At 36.2% G+C, this 22278-nt stretch overlaps 1 pseudogene; it reads right to left on the bottom strand.

Moving 5' to 3' along the window:
- LOC116763315 overlaps positions 1 to 21849 on the bottom strand; it is a 42782-nt pseudogene extending 20933 nt beyond the window's left edge.
- Between the last annotated feature and the right edge of the window lie 429 nt (positions 21850 to 22278).

A 22278-nucleotide genomic window follows, 5' to 3' on the forward strand; every position in this document is an offset into this window, starting at 1 on the left:
TAAAACCTATTATCTTGTCATTTGCTTTTCCTTTTAGAGTCCTACAAGTGCCTGAATGTTCTTCCTCTCATTATTTTCCCTGTGTAGACTCTTACGGTTTCTGGAAAGAAAATTCAGTTGGTATATTTGGTTAATATTCTTCTTCCCCCCTCCCTCCCATGTAGGATGAAAACAAAATCTGGTTTATTTTCAACACAGAAATGTAAGGACAACATTGACTAGTTTCTTCTGTATTTGGCTGTATTACTCACAGGTTTTCACTTATATTAATTCTCAGTCTTTTGCGTAGAAGAGAAGTAAAACATACTGACTGACATAGACATTATCAAAATAAATTTATGGTTACCTCCCCTAAGGTGTACAAAGGATATGATCTATTAGGACTTTTGTACTAAGACTTTTGGAAAGCTCCATTCATAGCAGTTGACCTCAATGATTATTTCATAAATCATTATCCTAAAGCACCTATCTAAAGTGTTTTATAATACCTTGGTTAGATCATTGGTCAAGCCATAGTTTATGTCATGATGAGGTAGAATCAAAATGAAAGAAATGAAAGCTAAGGGATTTTTTGGTTTGTAATATACTGATCCTTAATGAATGTTCAAAGAAAATCATGTATATACAAAGGGGTAATGTTTCTTTCTATCCCACAGCAGCGGGGAAGTACACACATGTATATATGAGATTAAATGTAATGTTAATAATAAAGACTATAAACAACAAGGTCCTACTGTATAGCACAGAGATCTATACTCAATATCCTATTATAAACCATAATGGAAAAGAATATTAAAAAAATGTATATATATATATAACTGAATCACTTTGCTCTACAGCCAAAATTAACACAACATTGTAAATCAACTATACTTCAACTATATGTAAATCAACTATAAAAAAATAATAAAGACAGTGATATACTAGATACACATTAAAGTATAAGTAAAATAAAACAAAGCAAATATTTAAAACAAAACAAAAGCTCTCAGTTATTTATTGACTTTAACACTCAATTTCCTTATGCTATATGGGAAAGATATCTGCTGTGTAATACTTTACAAACTTATTGAAAGTATAAAATGAAACAATGTGCTTGAAAGAACTCTGAAAATCAAAAGCAACAGGTCATGAGAAGATGGTATTATTACTTCACTGGTAGTGCGGGCAAGTGAGGATATATGAGCAACACCTTGTGTCTGCCTTTTAAGTGGAAAAATCATACCCATAAAATGTCATGGGTAAAACAAACAGTAAGGAGTGCTCAGCTTCCTTTGAACATAGCGGAAAGCTACACAGAAGAGATAACATTTGGACTTGATATTGGGGGTAAAGTAAGGGTTCTTCAAGTGGAGATAAAAGAAAACAGTATTCTGAACAGAGGAAACAATATGTACCCCTACAGATAAGCAAGAAAAATCATAATGAACTCATCAAACTTGTGGCTGAGATGGGGGAATGGGAAGATAGTGAGCCAGAGGTGGCTGAAAACAAAACTGGTATATCAGGGTCATTCATGTGTTAGTCTGAGGAGTCAAGATTTTATTGCCTAACTGATGGAAACTCTTGAATTTTATCTATTTATTTATTTATTTATTATTGAAGTGTGGTTGATTTACAATATTATATTACTTTCAGGTGTATGGCATAGTGATCAGTACTTTTACAGGTTATACTCCATTAAAGTTTTCACAAGATAATGGCTATTATTCCCTGTGCTGTACAGTGTATCCTTGTTGCTTATCTATTTTATTCATAGTAGTTTGTACCTCTTAATCATATACCCCTATCTTGCCCCTCCTCTCTTCCCTCTCCCCATTGGTAACCACTAGTTTGTGAACACTGGGGTGGGAAAGCTCTTGAATTTTTAAAATGGAAAATGTATAATACGATGTGTATTTTTGAAAAAAAAGTTAATCTCAAGTCAGCACTGTGGACCTGTTATGGAAAGGATTGGTAAACAGACTAGAAAGAAAAATGGCTAGGAGGTTATTACAATTATCCAGAAAGAAAGGGTTAACAATCCATGCTAATTTGGTTGTCCTGAAAATGGTGAAGAAGGATGAGTTTGAGAGGTAGAGATATGGCAGAATTAATAAGATCTGTTAACCATTTAGAGTTGTGGAGTAAAGGAGAGGCAGTGATATGTCGGTGTATTAGGGATTTCTGATATATAAAATGGCAGTAATTCTCTAAGCCTGTACTTAACACTCTACCAGAATGGAAAGTATATATTGCTCTAGTGTGGTTCTCTGCTGTGTTTGCCAGTAAGTAGTTTATTTCTTCTTTGACCCTCTTCCCCACAGTATATAAAGCATTTTAAAAACATGTAAAGCAGATGCAAGTTAGCAATCCTTTCTTTTTAGTAATTTCTCAGATGCGATATAGAAGATTTAGGAAAAATTCCACTGTGCCCACCCCTTCTTATCATGCTTTCATTTGAACGGCATTCAGTCAAGTCCTGGGATTTCAGCCGGGGTCTTTCCTACATGATTGGTGGTGTGGTCATGAATCACTGTGACATGCATCTCCTGAGTTTTTTTCACCCAGTTCACTGATATACTTTGTTCAAGAGTGCAAATATTCATGGTAAAAACTTACTTATCTCTTTCTGTCTGTTTAATGCATGACCTTAAAATGCCTGCATCATTGCTCTCTGGACAGCTCACACTCTAACCTCCAATGAGGCAGGAACTGAGCTTAATTAATTCCTGTTTATAACACTCAATACTGTCTTCTAAAAATATGGACATTTAATAAATGTTTTGGTGATAGTGGAATAATTTGTCTCTTCTAGGGTGCATCCCTTTCAACTGAACCTAGAACAGCATACATTGTACTGGTTTAGGGAGGATAAATGTAATTCCATGACAATTAAAAATGATAGGAGGAGTAAAAACCCATCCATCTGCCTAATGACTAAACTTCAGTGGTGAAGATTTGATAATTCTAGTGAAGTTGTTAGTGGAAGAGTCTTTTATTTTAACACATTTAAAAAATTCAGGGAAGTTTGACTGCTCCTGCTAGCTCAGTAGTGTCAAGTCACTTGAGGCAACCTCAGAGAACTCAGGAAAAGGAGAGGATCAGTATTTGCACTTTAGAACAAAAGAAAACATGATTTGTTTCTGTTTAAATTAATTCAGTCTTTTTTCATATTGTTTCCAATATGGTACCCAAATCAAAGAATTTAAGCTCCCCCTTACACACACACATATACACACACACACGTGTGTGTATGTGTGTGTGTGTATGTATATATACATATATACGTATGACCTTATATAAAATATATATGTGTATCTTCCCCTTGGAAAATAATCATTTTTCTTTATGTTTTATTACTTGAAAAGATTAAAAGATTATTCAACTTCTTGCATCTAAAAGCTGCTTATAACTGAAATGGATATATATCAATTAAAATAAGCTTTTATTGATAGAATTTAAGAATTAGATTTTTTTTTATTGATTTAGTTTGTGTATGGATTTGTGTGTGTGTGTGTTTTTAATACCTACAAAAATTGACCCATGCGGTTCCCAGGGACTGCTTGCTGAAAACTTGGCTGATTGGGTAAGGCTTCTTTTCATAGTCATATAATCAGTACTGTTTAAAAAAAATTTTTTTTAATTAATTAAAATTTAAAAAATCTCAAAATGAAGCCAAACAGATTTGTAAAAATTTCTCATTCTTACCAGAACACATTTTACAAATCTGTTCTATCTGGGTTAGCATGTATTTTCAAACAACAGGAACATTAAAAGTACAGTATAACTCTGTGTCCTCGGCTATTGAATAATTTCTTCTTGCTCAGGCCCCAGAGCAGGAGAAGTGCATTGGTTATTTCAATGACTTAGAGAAAGCATTACCTGAGTATTTTCAAATCAAGCTTTTTGTTTCCAGCCAAGCCTGTTAAAGCAACGATTGTGATTATACTGTATTCCCTACTAACATATAATACACATTCAATTTAATTCTTTTGCTGCAGTTATTTTTGTGATAGATGGTGAGTTCTAAAAAAGAAACAATACACTCACGTCAGTAGTTTTTTGTATGCATCAGGAATAGGATATTTAGAATTTCATTTGTAGAATTTTAAATCATGGAGTTGATTTTGTAGATACCACTGAAATATTTAAGAGACACAGTCTTATTTTAGAAAATGTAGTTCCCATTTTATCATTTATATTTATGTTCCAGTAAATTTGCTTTCTCCTTTGATTTAATTTTATCCACTGAAAAATTGCCTCTGATGTGTTTTGCATTTCCCGCCCCTCTCCAGATGTGTCCTTCCATGTTTCACCGCCAGCAGATTTACTCTGGTGATGTTAGCAATTTCTGCCACCACAGAAAGTTATGCTTTAGTTTTTTCCTGTGGTCCCCTTGCAAAGGTGTAAGCGAAAATGAGCTACATTTCAGTTCAAAAGGACATTTCTGTCCCGTGAAGCTACTTAGTTATTTCTTTGAAAATTTAATTTTTATGCCTAAAAATAACCATTGTTAGCTTCTATTGACATTTTGAGACAAATTTTACTATTCCTAATGGTATTTCCCTTGAGTTAACGTTTTTTATTTATATACTTGATTTTTTAAAGGTTTCTTGAACTCATAATTAAATGTATTATGTCCATGACTTCTAAAGTGTGTATATCTAGTTTTATATTTCTAATCAATAGAAAAACATGGTTTAATCTTCCCCACCGAGGGGACCTCTTTGGGTCTAAGTGCTGACACTCTGCCACCTCTGACAGGTAATTTGAAATACTTCAACATTACTTTTCCTAGTTGTGAGGATAGGACCAAAAGACTTGCACTTTTTATTTATTTATTTATTTATACCAATAAATACCTTTTTATTAAAAAGAAAACAAAACACTAGTACGAGAGTCCAGGTATCTATCTTCAGAGCCTGTGCTATCATGAACCATGTAATAATGTGTTTGTTTTTTTTTTTAAAAAAGAGTTTGACTATGTTTCTTGTGTCTAGATAAGCAAGAAGACAAAACTGAAATATATCATAGATCTAGCAAAGACGGTTTGGAATTTGAGAAGTCACAGTCTGTATTAGTTGAGTTTTTTATTTATAAGACAGGCAAGCTCCCAGTAAAAATGTAAGGACTTGCACTTTAATGCCTTAAACTCATTTAAGAGAAAGATATCGATTCCCTATTATGTTTCTACAGTGGCAATACAAATGTTGCTATAATAAAATTAATAATGATGATAGTAAGAATTTACCAAATACTTCCTGGGTGTCAGACATTATGATAACGCTTGCATCAGTAAGAATAGGACAGGTTATCCTCTTGTAAAACAATCCCCAAGTCACCTCTGATGTCCATCATGAGTCAACATGAAGGCCTAAGCTGAAGGAGGCCCCTTCTCCATAAATGTTTGTGCGGTACTTCCAGCAGGGGAGAGGAGGTATGGCAAATCTTAATTGGCCCCTCTGAAAGTTTCTGCATGCAGCTCCCTGCTGTCAAAGCAAGTCAACTTTTAACTTTCAAGGCAAGTCACTAGGCCATGCCTAACTCCAAAGATGGTAGAAAGTGTAATCCTATCATACATCAAGAAGAAACAATATGTGTGAGCAGCCCTAAAATTCTGAGGGTCTTCTACAATCCTCAAATCAGCTTCTCCAATAAACATCAGGACTTTTTGCTAGCTCTGTCAAGCTCTATTTCCTTACCTTGCTTTATTTTCTTTAAAGTGGCTATAAATGTATGAACTTCTATTGTTTATTTGTTCTGTAGGTATAGATATGGATAGATATGAATACATTCATAGCTAGAATGTACTCTTCATGAGGGCAAGAACTTTCCTCCTTTCCTTTCCTCCTCTTCCCTTTCCTTTCCTTTCCTTTCCTTTTCTTTCTTCCTCCCCCCCGCTTAACTCTGTCCAATACTTTCATTAGCACCTGGCACATAATAAATATATGAATGAATTATATACAGTTTACGAATAAGGAAACTGAATCTTAGAGATGTTAAGTAAATTAAGTAAGATGATAAAACCATGAAGTAGCAGAGCTGAGACTCAGAGCCCAAGGTTTAAAACACTCAGCTGTAAAAGCTGCTGTGCTCGACAGCTACATAGGCTAGTGGGAAAGACATATAGAATTGTGAGGTAACATTAAAACATTCTATAAGAGAAGCGTATACAAATTACTATGGAATTACAGAGGAGTAAAATCTCGCCATTAGGTACAGCATATTTGAAGGTGATGAAAATAGTAGGAAGGAAGATTTCATGGAGTACTGTGCTAGATTTCCAGTGCTATCTTGAAGATGTGTTTACTACTTTGAAGTTACTTCTTTGATTTTCTGCTATGAGCTAGGCATGTGCTAGCTTCTAAGGATACAGAAATACCCGAGACAGGAAAAATCTTTGCCCTTCTAGTGCCTCTAGTCTCATGAGTTACATGCCAGACACGCACAGACAAAAATCAATCCTCAGTGAGAGGCTGACAGTCTTCTCTGTAGCTTGTGGAGGAACAGGTGTGGATGAAGAGGAGTTTTTACAGGGGTCAAGTGAGCAGATGTTGACAGGACCACACCCTGCAGAGAGGTCTGTGGGAGCTATTGACTCCAAAGGCTGTCCCAGCTCACGATCATGGAACAGGATGAAACAGGGCCTGGGTCCCTGCTGTATTCCTTCTTCTCTCTTTACTAAAGCACCCCTCCCCCAATCACATTCTTCTACATTACTTTACAGGCAGATTCAGGGAAAAGAAAAAACACAACTTGTTATAAGACAGACTTAGGGCAAGCACCCAGAAAGAAAATACTTAAACTATCAGTCTTCTGCACTTAGAAGGATGTGAAATTTGACTCTTCCGAAATAAATGGGGAATTTATTATTCTTATCAATAACATACATTGATTAACTTCTGAGTTCAGGTCATGTTCGCAACGTTTTAGTTAAGGGACAGTGGATGGTATGAGAATGGTAGATAATGATACATTTAGACATTCTCAGCCAAAAGTAAGTGGTAAAGGCAGTAAGTCTATTAATATTCAGAGGAAGGAGTGGCAGCCAAGGGATACAGTGGATGCTGGGACGTGGTCAGTAAAGCAGCACTTTCCAGACAAGTAGAACAAGGAGTTATCAAAGTGAGGAGTTACCTCATTGAAGATTATGCTTGGCTGCCTATGATATAAAGCCCCAAGATAACAGTGTCTTTTAAAAAGATCAATTTTATTTGTCTCTTACTAGAAAAATCCTTAAGTATGTGGTAGATTATGGTGTGATATTTCCCCAGAATCCTCTTTTTGTTCTGTCATTTATTCTGGGAGAAAAATGACTGCATGCTCAAAGGAGTAATAGCCCACAGTTAAATAAAGGAACTATTTATAAAGGTGTCGAAAAGATTAAGAGCAACAAAAGAGAATGTTGAAGATCCCAAGAACTAGTGACAGAGGGAAGCCAACATATCCTCAGGCTGCTCCAGGAATTTAGAGCTGTGGCCATAGGCAAAGGAGCTGTGGCCATAGACAGAGGGACACAGCTGCTGCTAAACAGCAGCTCAGCAGAGAGCAAGTGTAGGGGATAAACAAATAATCAATCTTTCCCATTGCCATTTTATTGCATCCCGTTGGCCAAACACAACAAGAAGCTACAGGGCAAGAGAGTCCAGGGGATACTTTCAGCCTCTCAGAGAACAGAACAGGGTGTAGAAAAGTAAAGAATTGAACCAGAAGAACACACAGAAAAATCAACACAATTTTCAATCAACCCCTCAGCATTGTACCCCTTAATATCTGTTCTTGTCTTTTTTTTTTTTTCCATTTCGGCGGCTTGAGTCACAAAATCACTTGGTGTCCGGTGGTTAGGCATTAAGAGTTTACCAGGACTTAAGAGTATGCCAGGAGCTAATTGTCAAGTCGAGTATAGCTATTTGGCAGGATAGGGCATGGATTTAATCTAAAATCCAAGAGGTCTCTGCTGCTATTCTCATGTTTCCACTTGCTAGAGACCTCACAAAGTATTTCCGTGTACCACAGCCCCTCGCAGGACCACTGTGCCTGCCGGGTCCTAAGGACCATATGTCAGGGAAGCGTGTACTGCAGCCTAGACCTGCTGTGTAGCTTTCTCTGGCTTTGGGCCCCACTCAATACTATAGCCTTAAAGACCACTTGGTAAACATATCAAAACAACATGCCCAGGTATTTTATGTTATTTGCTTTAAAATCTAAAGAAGTTAATCAACCATTATGCCTATTTTGGGGGGAAGGGTATTGAAAAGTGCAGCAACTTATCTTTTACTTTAAGAGAGTATCCCTAGATATTCCCCACCTAAGAAATGCCAAGAAACGTCATGGATTCTGCAGGCCAGCACGTATCAAAATATGGTGCTTGTTACTTTCTTCTTACCTGTTTCAGTTAGCGTAATGCAATGGATCAGCGTGCCACAAGCAACCAGATAAAGAAAGAAAATTCATCTGTACTAGATTATGACAGAGAGCAAAAGAATTGTCATAGAACTGAAAAAGAAAAAAAGGTGGTAAAAAAGATGGTAAATAGTGTTTGTGATGTGTGAAGACAATCTGTTTCTGATTATGTTAATTAGCTGGCCATTAAAAACAGTGTTTTTTAGGGTGAAGGGTGATAGCATACCAGGGTCTAGGGCATCCATTCACTTGCTCCAGTGAAGACACCATGTCCAGAGCCGTAGATACAAATTGTCATATTTTCTGATGGTTATAAAGGTTGTTATAATCCACAGTCATTCTCCAAGATCCCTCTAACTTTTGCAGTAGTCAAACCGGAAAGTTAAATGGGTAGAAAATAAAAACATCCACTCCATTATCTCTTAAGTCCTTGGTTGGCGACAATAGTGTCTGCAGTACCCACCAGGAATGTGGTATTGCTTTTGGTTTGGTATCTTTTGATTTAGTATCTTGAGGGAGAACACCACTAGAGGAAATTATATGGAACATTTCTACAATAATAGCCCTCATTCCATAGCTCAGAGGACCAATGTGAGGACTCTGTCAGTTACTAAGTATATATATTTACTCCAAAATATCTCCGGCCTAGGGAAATAACAGGAGAAACAATCCCAATGGATTTAGTGTAAAATTGGCTTTGCCAAGATTGCATCTCTCACCTGATCTCCATTACCCCTAATTGACCAGAGGACCACATGGTTCCACTTAGAGCCAGCATCTAATAATCATGTAAGGTCTGGCCATTTGCTTTTTCTCAGTCACATTGTTAAGGGATTATAGCCTTCGGAGAGGACTTGGAGGAAGATTCACAGTACAGGGTTGAGGCCCTTTTCAAGGGTTTTTCCTCAAAGAGGGCTGGCCTCCCTGCCAGTCATTCTGGGTCTATGAGATAGTTTACATTTTAGAACCTAACAAGAGGCCGTGAACCTCACCATGGTATTTCAAGTCTTAATTTTGCTCAGCAGGCCTGGAATGTTCTGCTTAAAAGTCAAACAGCGCATTAAGAGGTTGCCCAGCAATTTCATTCCCAGAGCCCTGGGAATAATTAGCCACTGCTGTAGACCTCTGCGGCTGATTATGGTAATTGTGCCCACTATATAGCTAAGGGTAACCTGCCAGCACCTGACCTCTCCACGCTGGGATCCATCTTTTCCGCGGGGAGCCTAGTTCCATGGCAGCAGACTCGCTGTCTTCCTTGAGCCCATAGAGAGCAGCCACTGTAGCCCTCTTCGTGAATTCTGGTGATCCCCTCAGCCATGGACTCCTTAGTGCATTAGTGAAGAGAATTTCCTGCAAGTTGACAACTGTCTCGGCGTGGAAGCAGTTCCCTCCTGGTGGAGGCCCTTGTCTGTGTCATGTTTGAATCTGATTCTCATTTGGAGAATGGAGTCAATGAGGAACGTTGGGAGTGGATACTGAAGAGAATCAGCATCTCCTTGTGAAGTATCTGCACCAGGTAACATGATTTAAAGATTTTTGTTTCATTTCGCATTGTTTTTTGGTTTCCAACGTGAGACAGGACTGGTTCTCTTCGGCAGGAATGAGTGGTTGGAGAGGGAGGATGGTAGGAGGGGTTGCTCCGTCAGAATGCTGCATTCAGGCAGATTTGAGGGTTCAAATTCTCAGCCTCATCTGTGTCTGTCTAATTGAACGCAAGCCATATCTCAGGGCCCTGGTTTTTCCCAACTACTACTGTTAACTTATCATAAGAGACCTGGTGGGACTATGCAGTTTAGTTTTATGCATCTGCACCGACTTTCACGATCAGTGTATTCCCATATACACAGTGTCCGGGGAGCTGCTAAATATTGGTCATCCAGGATGTAGTGAAAAAGTATGTACTGTAGCTTAAGAAAGGCTTGAGTTCAAAGCCTTCCTCTATCAGAATTGCTAGTTATATCTCTACTTATCCTTGTTTGTTTTATTGTTAAAATTCGAGTATTGTTTTTTTTCCATGCTGCATGTAAGGAGTAAATGAGAGGACATGTATAATGTTCCCCGTGAAAGCAGTGCTCGCTATGAATTCCCATTTCCATCTTTTCCTTTCTTTTCTTTCCTCTCCCTTTCTTTTACCTGCCTCAGTATAACTTTACAAAACAGTACTGCTGTAGTCCCCACTTCACCTCAAGAATTCAAAACCTTCTAAATTCCCTGCCTTTAAGGAAATATAAAAATGCTAGAGACACCATTGTATGTCCTTGTAGTATCCCTTAACGCAGGAAACATTATTAGAGGAAGTAGTACTAGAGCACTGTAAACATCTTGGGAAAATAATAACTCAGATATTCAAAATTTTGTAACACTAGCTATGTAAACAAAATGAAAAGAAGTTTTATGAAGATCATAAATATTGCACATTTCAATTCTGTTAATTTTTTTTTCAATTCTGTTAATTTTAAGGACACCGTTTCCCAAATATAAAACAGGAGTTGGAAACCTGTAAGAACTTCAATAATTGAGTCTCTGTTCTGTGCCCTTTGAGGGCTAGTGATAAATCTGATAGGTGGGGTTGTTTTTGACTTCCCGTTAATATTTCCTCATTAATCATTTGAAAAGAATTAACAGTGCCAGAGGGGAAAGATTTTTTTTTCTTTTTTTCTTATTCTTATTTACTATACAAACAGCCATTAGTTTCATTTCAGTTTTATTCAGTGATTCCAAATTGGTCAATAAAATGCTAATGATTGCCAACATACTATATTTCTCCCTGGGAGATCATCATTTAATTCTAACAAATGCCAGTTGGATACTTGTTAAAACAGCAGGAACTAATTCATAGATTCGAGCTAAATAAATAAAGTTTGATTGCATATTTGTTCCACTCAGCTTTGATGACTAATGCTGTTAGAGAGGTGCTTCGTATAAATTACCTTGGAAAGGCCTGATAACCAAGTCTCAGTGATAAAACTGACATGATAAAACAGTGTTGTGCGCCTAAGTATCACCTCTTTGTGTCCCTGTAAATGAGCATTAGCTCTTGAAACTCACCTTCTGAAATTCTAGGGCAGCCCTAGAATTTCAAGCCCCATAATAGAGACCTTCAGGAACCTACTTTTCCAAAGGGTCTCTATGTGTTAGCCCACCCACTCCCAATTCAAAAATCCTGCTAAGATTAAGGATAATCCTAGAACGTTACAAGATGATTTTAACTACCTTAACATAAAAGTGAGTTGAAGGAAATAATGTTCACTTTGAAATAGACTTTCATAGGTGCTCTACTTGAAGCTTCTTTTGATTTCTTGGGGAAATCTACACTTTCAAACATTCATCTTTGAATCGATTTCTAGTAAAACATTTCTCAGGGCTTACTTTTGGGAAATATGACCACTGTCTTATTTGTGTTTAGCTCACATGATTTACCCTCCAATGTAGTCTCTCTGTCTGCTATTTACATAAGATCAGCAAAGTGTCTATGTGTTTACCCTACTAGGGCCTTATTTTGTAGCTTCATTTTACAATAGTCAAAAAAGTATGGAAAACCAAAAGCTCAGTTGTTTATCTTGATGTTTTACCAAATATCACCTAAGAAACAAATTATGTGTAACTTTTCTTTAATTTTTAAAATTTGGTATAATTTATTTAAAAATTAGGATCACAGAAGAAAGTTTAAGTAAATAGAAAAGTGACAGGTCATAAATCTTTATTCAGAATTGAAGAGAAAAGAAACTGAGGACTTCCTGTAAATAATTTTAATAGATCCAATAAGGACATGGAATGATTCTCTGGTTGCTGGTTATTTTCTTTTTATAATTGCCAAACAACGATCTTTATATAACCTTCCTTCTCCAATATCACTAATATTCAGAGAGAAGATTTTTAAGCAGGTTGTTTAATATAAAGATTCACATTTAGCAATACTTTTGCCTAGAGACTTCGTGTGTTTGTTAGAGATCAAACAGCTTCTAACCTCAGAATGAAAACTCAAAGAAATAGACAAAAACTTTACACAGGGCTCTTCTTGACATAGTAAGAAGCAGTTACAAAGATTTTAAAGTTGCAGTATATACATTGAAAAAAGGCTCTAATACTTCTTTATTGTATGTATGAATTTTCTGTTATTACTAACAGTATTTGATTAAACTGTTAACTGTATTTTTAAATTCCAAATTATGAATGTCAGCAATGTTATCACATTCATGTACTTCTATGTAGAATGATTTATCTCACCTGAGGTGACCAGCAAGTTCATACTGATGGCATCCCCAGGTGATGGACAATTACTATGTTACTAATTAGTTAAAGATTTCTTAGGTTATTCAAATATAAAATGGTGGTTTAATATGTATTTGTGTACAGAATCATTACACCTTGTTTCTTTGGCATAATTTGAATGAAAGGATATTGAGCTATCTTTAATATACGTCTGAACAACAGGGATGATTCTGAAATAGAGTTGAATCAGAAACCATTAAAGTTTTTAAATGGAAAGAAATGAGCACAGGCAATAAAGTGTATAAGAGAAATAGAGAACCTCAAGAGAAAAGTTAAAAGGCTAAAATCTGAGAAATGTTTATTAAAAGGTGACAGCTAACTGACTAACAAATGTATATTGAGCATCTTATGTATGCAGAATACCATGCTTGACCCCAGGTCAGTAATGAGTTCTTTACACTTGTGGGTAGATGTGCCCAAGAGATAGTCATTTATCAACGCGTTAACAGTTTACTTGTTATTCTGTAGTGTTGGGGAGAGATAAAAATAAAACCACTTTTCACTTGATGCTCCAAATAATGAAAAGTTAAAGAGATCTCCTAATTCTGCTTATTTCTACAGGCCACATAAAAACTCAGAGGCTGGGTTCCTCCTCACACAGTGATTATGCACTCACTGTGTGCCGAGAGCTGCTCTATGCTTTAAAACACCTGCCATTAGTTGAGTACCTACTGTGTACAGACAATGTTTAGTGCTTCATATGTATTAGCAGTTTTCGAAACCAGTTTTGGGTGTACTTATTTTACAACAGATGACTCCAAAGTTCAGAGAATTAAGCAAATTACTTGAGTTTACAGAGCTATTGAGGGGATGAGGCAAACAGGAAATCTCTGTCACCCCACAGCTGATAAATTTTCTGCTAAATTCCAGAGCCACCTTCGAGGCATTGTGACCTTGATGACAAAAATTTACCATTAAGGTGTTGGGTGAATCTATACTTGTAATTTGTAATCTCACCATAATATTCAATTAACCCATCTACACTTTGACCAATTACCTTCCGATACATCGAAATGCACTCTTTTTCATTTCTTCAGACACAAATCATCATGTTAATGTAACAGAAAAATTGCTAACTGGTCTCCTTTTTATCTACACCTCCTTTTTTCCCCCTGGGATTTAAGAAAACCTCTAAAACAGTAGTTTATTGGTGTTTTGAAATCTCAGTGATACAAGTAAGTCAGTGATGAGAATGGAAATAGCTTCCATTTAGCTGTAGTTCATAACTTCTTTCTTTTACTCCCATTCCAAAGAAGACTTTATATAAATTTAATAATTCAGTTCACGTAAGACACTTTATTAGAGGTTAAAATCGCTTGGGCTCAAACTAGACCCGACAAGATTAATGGTGCTAAAGAATATAAATAAATAACTACAAAATGTTGATGTTGTAATTAAAGGGACATGATAGAGCAGATATCAAAGCTACCTTGAAAACAACTTATGTCTAGCTTGCATGAGAAAAAGTATGGAATGTCTACTATGTTCCAGACCCTAGTAGGTAGTATAAATAAAATGGGTATAGTCCCCAAACACATGGAGCTTACAGACATGAAACAGATTTACACAAATAAGTATAAAATTACAGCATTTTATAGTTCTAGGAAGGAAAGAATACTGAGAAAAATAATAATGAAGATTGAGATATTATAGAAAAACTCATAGAAAATAGCATTTTAGGTAAGCATTGGAGGGTAAGTTAGAATAGACAGGTGAAAAATGGGAAGGGGAATGTGCTAGGCAGACCCTCTACTGCAAAGTGTTTAGTACATTTAAGGAATTGAAATATCTATTGGAACCTTGTGACTCAGGCAGAAACTAGAGCAAGATGATATCATTTAAAATAAGCAATGGCCAGACTCTGTCGACTTTAGGCCTAGCATATTAAAAGTGGGTACATTATAGTAAGGGAAAGAGATTAAGGGTTTTAACCATGGGATTGAGGTCATTTGGTTTAGTTATAGCATGATCACAATTTAATTAAAACAACATTACAAATGTGCATAAAAACATATGTATTATGTTGCTTGTTTATAGGTTCTCATATTTGTCTTTAATTTCCTCCTATCTCTTACCCATGGATCAGCGTGGGGTGGAAATAACTAAATTCTTGATTTTACATAAAGATTAATCAGACGTGATAGTTAGTTCCTTTGATGTTTTAATCTTTCTTGGATAAAACACCATGTCTCTCATTAGGCTTCCCTCTCCACTCCCTGACTCTCTCCCTAAGGTGTCTTTTGGGTATTTCCAAGGTGCAGGATAGCTGGGTGCTATCATGGGGGTGGGAAATGGAGAAAGAAGTGACATGATTTTCAGATTCTTCTCTTTCTGTGGATTCTTCTTCCCTCCTGCACCCCTACACTCTGCGCCCAATTCCCCAGATCAGAAAGGAGCAAGTTTTCAGGTTACTTCCCCTCTGTCAAAAGCTCCTAATACCAGGAAGCAGCACTCATTGCCACACACGGAAGGGGAGTTTTTTTCAACAATTAACAATTTTTAAATTATGACATGAAGTTTGTATAATGTGTAACGATTTTCCAGAAGAAAGATGAAGTGGTTTGCCCTCTAACGGCAACAGAGGAGATAGTGAGAAATGAAAGAGTAGATGGAGGTCCACAGTGATAGATAAGGGGAGACAGAGGGAAGAAATGTCTAATATTGTACCATACATCTTAACTAAATGAATTCCCCCAATTCTTCAATATTTACTTATTTTATGTGTTTAAACATATTTAAATTGAAATCTACCATATCAGGAAGAAAAGCATCCTCTTACTAAAATATATAAGGAAATTTTCTTGTATTAAGAGCATTGGAAAGACTTCTTCAATGCTATTCTTCTGATTTAATTTTTTTAAACTTATAATATTTGGATAACTCATTCTTCCATGGCTGACAAGAATAAAAGATTGTCAACTCTGGCGCAATTACTAAGTCCCAACATTTTATCTTTACACTCTATTTGTAATCATGTTCCCCCATTGCTGTTTATGTGGACCATGGTATCATGATTTGCATGTAAACTTTATCTAAAGTTGAAGAACTAAATATGTTATTTTCTGTCACCTCATAATTCAAATTCTAAGAGAGAAATTACATTAATACATACATTCAGATGTATTATATAGGATGCCAAATACAGATAATAGAAGGTTAAAAACCTCCATATTAGGTTAGTCAAAAAGAGTTTATTGAGCACTTATGTTTTAGGTACTGTTCTAGACACTAGAGCTATAGCATGAACAAAACCAACTAAAGCCCTGCTGTCATGGAAGTTATAATCCAGTTTGAGGAGACATGTAATAAAATGAATTATTTTTTCATATTAAAAAGTAATAAGTGCTTTGGATAGAAATAAACCAGGGAAGGTGATGGAGAACTCTGGGTAAGAACATAGTTGCAGTTTTAAACAGGCCAGCCCAAGAAAGTTCTCATTAGGAAGTGCCACTTAAGTAAAGATAGAAGGTTAGAGTGCAAGCCTGTGAGTTTCTAACAGAAGAAGGTTCCAGGAAGACACGAGCAAGTTCAAAAGTCCTGAGAGGAGTGAGCCTTGGGTATGATGCAGGGAGGCCTGTGGAGCTGGGCCAGAGCAGAAAGAGAGGAGGTCACCATAGCAAAGAGAAGCTGGATCAGGTAGTGCTGTGTGCACTGGACAGGAGTCTCCCTGCAAAACCCATCTGTTCTGCCACTGTCTGGAACACACAGACATACTAAGAGTGAATACCAAAACCTAGCTATGCAATTTGAGTGAGTTTAATAAAAATGTCTTTCTTTCAGAAAAGACAGAGTTCCATTTGTCTCAGCTAGCTTTTCATTCAAATTTTTGAAAGGTATCCATGCACCCAGCATTATATTAGTCTCCTAGTGGGTGAAAAATACATAATCCTGGTCTTTAAATGTGTTGATAGTTACTCTCAAATTTGGGGTCATGAAAAACACCTGGTAAGCTTGCTAAGCATTTATATTATAATGTCCAATTCCCAGAGATACTGATTCAGGAGTTCTAGAATGGGAACAAAAGTCTTTATTTTATTAGACACTCATTTACTTTGGAATTAGTCTAGGAACCACAGTTTAAGAATCAGTTATCCAGCTGGTATGTTGTACCTTCAAAATAGCAACAGGTTATACATCTTCAGAATTGTATTTTTGCTTAAGAATACATAATTATAACTAAAGAACTTTTGAGTCTTTATTAGTTTAATACCTGTCCTTCCAGCTAGAGGAAGTTAAACTGATGAAGTTTACACCTGCTAGATACTTCTCTGTGATGTAGAAGGCAGGATAATTTGCTGAGAGTAAGAAGGAAGGGAGGAAAGGACCAGGAGATTAAAATGTAGGAAATGCACACGGCATACTACAAGACAATGATGCAAGAAGGAAAACCGCCCTAAAATAGCCTTCCTGAACCAACCATCTGTACTAGGTTTCCTTGCACAGGATTCTCATAAAATCCTCTCGTATCTCACAAAGAAGCGTGTACAGTGCATTAATGAGTAACCAGAGTTTTAGACAAGAAAATAATTTGCCCTTGGTTATTCAAGTAGAAAAAAAAAGGATAAGAAAGCTGAGCTTCAAACCCACGTGCATCTACTTCCAAAGCCATGTTCTATTAACTGTACTTTCTGTCTGCCTCCGGTATAGTAAAATAAATTTCAAGAGTGACCCTAACTGTGTAAGGAAGTTTTTACATTGGATTTTTAAACTCCATTCTTCACATTCCACATACTGGTCTTTGTCCTACTCTTCTCTAAGCCCATTCTCATATGACAACATAGTTCTTTAAAGATAAGTTCCATGTTGCTCACATCTACTATATCTAAGACTAGTTCTGAGGTAGTTTTGGGCTAATTCAGCAGTCATTAAATCTTCCTATAAGTTCCTAGATCTTTAATATAGATGAATGATCTTGGGAATATTGCTGAACCCCTGAATTTCATTTTCCCGACCTATGAAACTGTAAAATGAAGATAAAAATGGTACTAACTCGTAGCTATATATACTATATATGTAACTATATATGGTGTATATATCTACACACATATATGTGTATGTACATACATATAAAATGTAAAAAACTTTATACAGTGCTTAAAATTGTGCATGGTACATGGTAAGACTAGGTGAGGTATGTATTATAGCTGTCATCATCATCACCATCATCATCATCACCTGTGGTTTACAATGATACAGAATTGACTCCTTAGCATGTGTTCCTTGTTTTCCACATTACATTGCTTTAAGTAAGAATTTCTCTTCCTTAATTAAAAAATATAAAAATAAAGCCTATTTATACCACACTCATACTCACAGAAGAGAGCCAGTTCCCATTATCTTTACATTGAAATAAAAATGTTTCTATGTGTCGAATATAATATGTAAAAGTATTATCATTCTTCATAGACTGTAAAGTATAAACCCAAAGAACTGAATAGGGGTCCTAACTCATTTTCTAATTTGATAATTTATAATGAAGCCTTATAATTTGCCTTGGAAATTTTTCTAAAGGTGATATTTTACATTTAAACCAGAATGGAGCATACAGACTCCTCTCTCAGGAATTACTGAGGAAAAGACTCCCAGACCTGGGGAGCAACCCAAAGTGATAACCTTTACCACCTGGCAAAACAATTCTAAGGTTGTTTCCCAGCCCAGACTGATAAACGACGATTGCCCTTCTCTTAGCCAGGTGACTAACCAAGTGAACTATAGGACAAAGAATAGCTAGAATTTACTCCCGTTAAAAGAGGCTATTTGAAAAGGTAATTTCAACAGCAGGGTGGATTTGTAAGAGTTTCGTGTGATGATAATTGTATATAAAAATTAAGCTCTAAAGCACGAGCGTAAGAAATACTTTAATGATTCAATAGAGAAAAATTTCATCTTAATCTTAGAACTATTTCTAGACTGACACTGAAGCTGAACTTCTAGAAAACACACTATACGTTCAAGTAATTTTTGAATCTTGTTAAATGCTTTTTAATGATGATGGGTTCTTTGAATCCAGTGTAATATAATGCTTCTTTCTATGTTTAGATGGTGATGATATGACAATGAAAGATAGGAAATCATATTTTACTCTTTTTTGCTATCAAATTCAAAAGAATTTGGTTGTCTGAAAGTAATGAATTAAAGGGAACATTTCCATAAATTATAAGGAGAAAAAGTGAGCTACATTAAACTGATTCTCTATACTTCTAAAAAAATAAAATGATTGATTTTCACATTTTAGTTTATTATCATATATTGGCTTCAGGTGGACAGACCTTGTGTGTGTGGGGGGGAATTGTATTTAAAGAGACAAAAGTACAAGCTATAAATAAATATTTTTTATTGTTACTGGTATACAATAAAAATAGGAAAATATTTTTCATTAAAATTGATGCCTTCCAACTTTTACTATTAAGGTTTCCTTTTCAACTCTGTATGGAGATTTCCAGTAAGGGGATAGAATTTATTTTATTTTATTTATTTATTTATTTATTTATTTTTTGGTACGCGGGCCTGTCACTGTTGTGGCCTCTCCCGTTGCGGAGCACAGGCTCCGGACGCGCAGGCTCAGCGGCCATGGCTCACGGGCCCAGCCGCTCCGTGGCATGTGGGATCCTCCCGGACCGGGGCACGAACCCGTGTTCCCAGCATCGGCAGGCGTACTCTCAACCACTGCGCCACCAGGGAAGCCCCTATTTTATTTTTTGATGTGTTTTCTGATATTTATTAAAATCCTCTCAGACAGTGGAGAAGAGTATTTAGCTTACTCTCCTATAGTGTCATTTACGGTTCAGATATAAGTCTACAACGCTGTAATCAAGTATACAATACGGTATACACATCAACCTCTGTCTTTGCTCCATCTGACTCTGCTTCCTAATTGGAGGGAGGAAGTCTGATTGCCCAGAATATTTCATTCACAAGGCGAGGGTGCCTTATTTCCCTTTCCAGTGTTAGTAGTATCCTCTCATCATTGGGTAGCACTGGAGAGTGTTAACTGAAGACAGAACAAGGGGAAAACGTACATCCCCATCAGCTTTTACCAAGTTTCATATGTAGAGTGGTGTTTGTCCTTCGTTGCCATAGTTGCACTTTCTCAAAATTGACTGTATATTTGGATCCAGGATTTTCACCATGAAAGAAGGAAGATACAAATAGGGAATGGGAACAGAGAGAAAAATTCTGAAGGGCAACATTAGAGGAATAAGTACAAGCTGTGCTTGCTGGGAAGTTGAGAAGCAAAAACACCCATAGCCGTGAGCACATTTGAGCATATTTTCATCTCCAACACACCATCTCCCACTAAAAAGAATCAAGGAACTATGGAGAAATGGTTGCTTGAAGGGCCATGGAGGGAAAGTACAGTACTTTATAGTGCTAGAAAGTTTTTAAAGTGCTCAAAAAACAACAGGATCATGTCAAAAAGATAAAGGGCTCCTAATGGCTAAATCTTGAACAGTCTGAACATCAAAACAAATAGTGATGTTAATCAGTTCTGTGTTAAAAAGAAAAAGAATCTGTGTCCATGCTGATACTAGAGAAGAGAAAGCTCTTCCTTATAATAAAATGGATAAATTATAGTCATAAAATCCCTTTTTAAATCATAGAAATAAGTGATTTTGGGGGAAAATCATCAGTGCATGCTAAAACTAAAAAGGTTTGATGGAAAATAGATTATTTATAAGTGTCAGTTTATGTCATAAGTGATTAATTACAAAGAAAATGGTCACTTTTTAGTGGAGAAGCCTGGCAAATATATACCAAATGCCACCAAGTTAACATCACCAAATAATGGGATAAATTGAAATCATGTGTCTCTGGATGTGAGGCATTGAGAAGGACAAGAAATCACTTGTATTCCTGATTCCTGACAAAAGAGCATAACCTGTATCTATTTATGAGGCAACAATCAGAAAAAAGTTTCAGAAACATTCAGAAAAATCTCTGGTTACTACTATTGAGAAATGCCAATGCAAAATCTCTGGCTACTACTATTAAGAAATGTCAATGTCATGAATGGCAAAAGGTTAGGAACCATTCCTAATTAAATGAGACTAAGGAGACATGAAGGCTGGATTAGAAGAAATTCTAACAGAACTTCAAGACACTTGGCAAAATTTGAATATAGGTGGTATATTAAATTATAGTACTCTAAGATATTAAAATTCATCTATTTTATATTTGCATTATATATAAAATAATACCCTGTTGTTTTAGAAGATAAACATACTGAAACAATTAGGGGTAGACAATTATGATATCTTTAATTTACTCTTAAAATTGTTCAGCAAAAATATGTATATACACACACACAAAGTAAATGTGACAAAAGCGAACAATTGGTGAATGTGAGTGAAGAGAATAAGTTTATTAAGCATTCTTGTAGCTTTTCAATTCCTTTGTAATTTTTTAAATTAAAAGTTCAAAGAAAGATTGAAAGAACAAAGGGGTGGGGTACTCTTCGTTCATCCTGAACCGTACTATGGTACATTGCCCAAAGGTGGGAGTGGAGTTGGTCAAACAAAAGTTAGACACTTTGGGGGCTTTCCTGGTGGCTCAGTGGTTGAGAGTCTGCCTGCGGATGAAAGGAACACAGGTTCGTGCTCCGGTCCGGGAAGATCCCACATGCCGCGGAGCTGCTGGGCCCGTGAGCCATGGCTGCTGAGCCTGCGCGTCCGGAGCCTGTGCTCCGCAACGGGAGAGGCCACAACAGTGACAGGCCCGCGTACCGAGAAAAAAAAAAAAAAAAAAAATTTTAATCAAGATACCATAAATACCCTCTGTCCATCTCCCTAAAAAAATGTGTTTTCAATAAAATGTTACTCGTGTACATGATAATTATTAAAATTTGCAAACATTTTCTCATTTTGATGAACTCTACTATTAAAATAATAATTACTTTAAAACAAGAGGGCATAAGAGTTCCTAGAAAATTTGTAAAAATGAAAATCCCTAGCCACAACGCCTCCAAACTCTGACTCAGTAAATGTGTTGTGGGTACAGGCATCCGTATCCCTAACAAGCACTCAGGGTGATTCTGAAGCAGATCATTATAACCTACCTGGTAAGATACACTGAAGTGCTTTCAAGCTTCCTCCCATGGGAAGCCAGCTGAGTCTGGTTTTTGCCTAGGAGCAAGTGCAGGCTGTTAGCATAAGATTGAAGAAAGTCTTTTTCTAAAACCCAGGCAGCAGCCATTCTGGAGCAGCAAGGAAGAATCTATATAATTTTGGTTTTATGCTCTAAGACTGAACATTTAATTTCTCCCGCCCTTGACAAAGCATTTTGAACATTTTCCTTACTAACTCCTCCTCCTGTCCTTTTCATGGCTAGATAAAAATTAGGATTTAAATGTATATTAGATATTAGAATTTACAGGCATTTCCTTTTTAGCAATTAAAAATATAGAAAATTACAAATAATAAACACCTGCCATTTAACTTTTGACATTTTTCTGATTTTTTTTCTTTATTAAAAGTTTTTTTCTGCTAAAGTTGAAATTCCTATTGTTTGGAACTCCAGGTCCCATACCCATATCCCATTCCTACCCCCAAGAGCTAAGCATTATTTGGGATGCATTGTAAAAATTTTCTAGTTCATTTTCCTTACCTTTATATATACATATTT

The sequence above is a fragment of the Phocoena sinus genome, chromosome 12, assembly GCF_008692025.1.
Source record: "Phocoena sinus isolate mPhoSin1 chromosome 12, mPhoSin1.pri, whole genome shotgun sequence".
In the NCBI taxonomy this organism is placed as follows: Eukaryota; Metazoa; Chordata; class Mammalia; order Artiodactyla; family Phocoenidae; genus Phocoena; species Phocoena sinus.